Raw genomic sequence first — 1853 nt, forward strand, 5'->3', positions numbered from 1 at the left:
TATGTGGAAAGATTTAGAAATCCTAGTCATCAAAGTGCTTAAGAAATTAGGGCCTGGAGTCAGAAAGACTGGCTTCAAATCCTGGCTTTGCTATTTAGTAGCTGTGTGAATTTTGGCAAGTGTTTTAACAGTTTTAGGCTTGGTTCCATCCCCACCCAGTTGTCGAAAGATGGCAGGTTCATGCAGTGGAAGGAGCATGGTCTGGGGCAGCAGAGAAAGAGTTTCCAATCTTGTTTCTACCATTTATGGAATGAACAATTTTGAGAAAAATCTCTCTGTCTGCTTCTGTTTCTCATGTATAAAGAGAGATAATGATGTACAGTAAAGGACTGTAGTAAAGATGAAATAGGACTATCTCCTTTTCAGGGCATCTTGGAGATGATCAGCTGTTTCAGGGTGAAGTTGAAAATCTCCTTCCCAGTCACCAGCTGCCGGAAACTCATTGAAGTGGATGATGAATGCAAACTTCATATCTTTGTGAGAAAGGTATGGACACAGAAGTTGCTGCTGATGCTCTAGTGAAGAGTAGAAAGAATATATGGTCCCGATCAGCAAACAAGGTTTCATTGTAGATACCAATCTGAGTGTTCTCAGCTTGGTTATTGTTTAAAAAAAAAAAAAAAAGGTTTCTATCCCTGGACTGACTATGATATACTGTGCCTTGTCACTGGGGCCCCAAAAGAACTAGCAGAATTTGCAAATTTTCAATCTCTCTAAAGAAGATGATGCCCACTGGTGTGTTATAAGAAAGCCCCTGCACAAAGAATGTAAGAAACCCAGGGCTAAAATGTTCAAGATTCAGTGTTTTGTAACTCCACTTGTCCTACAACACAGACATCAGTAAATTGCTCTGAAGAAATGGTGTATTAAGAAAAATAAGGGCAGGGCTGCAGAATTTGATAAATTTTTGGACAAGAGAATGAGGGAGGCCAAAGAAAAATACCAGGAAGAGATTGCCAAGAGACATAGCTGTCCTTTTTGAGAGCTTTTATATCTAAGTCTGAGTCCAGCCAAAAATAGGATTTTCTAGGAGTAACAAAAAAAAAAAAATAAGATCAGACATTTTAAAAAGGTTAAATGAGATAAAAATGTATGAATATATTTAACTACAAAAGACTTTGCAAATGTTATTTCAAGCCCCAGTAAGGGTGCCCTCACCTAAGGGTACTTTTCGGTGTTCACATGGGTCAAAGAAGGAAAGATGGATGGAATCTCTTTCTTTAGCTATTTTTCATGGTACTTCTGGCTTTCCTAGGTTTCTCACTTTCTATAGTTCTCATGCTCCCTTTCACGTATTGCTCCCGAGACTCTCTTCATTTGCTCCTTTCAGTCTTCTAGGGCAGCTGCCCAGCCCAAACCAATAAACAACCATAACAAAATCACCTATCTTTCAATCTCTCAACTTTTGCCACAGAGTTCTTGTCTATTGTTTTATTTCCAGCTTCTGACAACTTTTCTTTGAGGTTTTCTTGTGAGAGACACCCCTCATAGAGCTTTGCTCATTGTGATAAAGTGTTGGGGAGCAGAGCATGCCCAAAAGCCCACTCATCAATGTAGCTGGTCCTAAAGACAAGCTGTTTCCAGTGGTAGGGCAGCTGGTTGGATATGATTCTTTTGATGAAACAACCAATGGATGGAGGAAGCTGTGTGGGAAGAAAAGCTGTGTTTCTATTCAGGATAAGCTCCCAACTAGTCCCCAAACAGGATGCCACTAGTGCCACACAGCTTTCAACCCTGAAGAGAACATCCCTGCACAGAAACCTGGAGCACTGGTGACTCAGAAGTCATTCCCTTCTGACTGAATAAAGGGTGTGAAGAATAGATTATATGTGCAAGGCTATAGTTGTAGTAAG

General features: G+C 40.3%; 1 pseudogene; it reads left to right on the top strand.

The window, feature by feature from the left end:
- The first annotated feature begins 378 nt into the window (after positions 1–378).
- Positions 379–1020, top strand: LOC118356179 (annotated as a pseudogene).
- The last annotated feature ends 833 nt before the right edge of the window (positions 1021–1853 follow it).

The sequence above is a fragment of the Zalophus californianus genome, chromosome 13 (assembly GCF_009762305.2).
Source record: "Zalophus californianus isolate mZalCal1 chromosome 13, mZalCal1.pri.v2, whole genome shotgun sequence".
NCBI lineage: Eukaryota > Metazoa > Chordata > Mammalia > Carnivora > Otariidae > Zalophus > Zalophus californianus.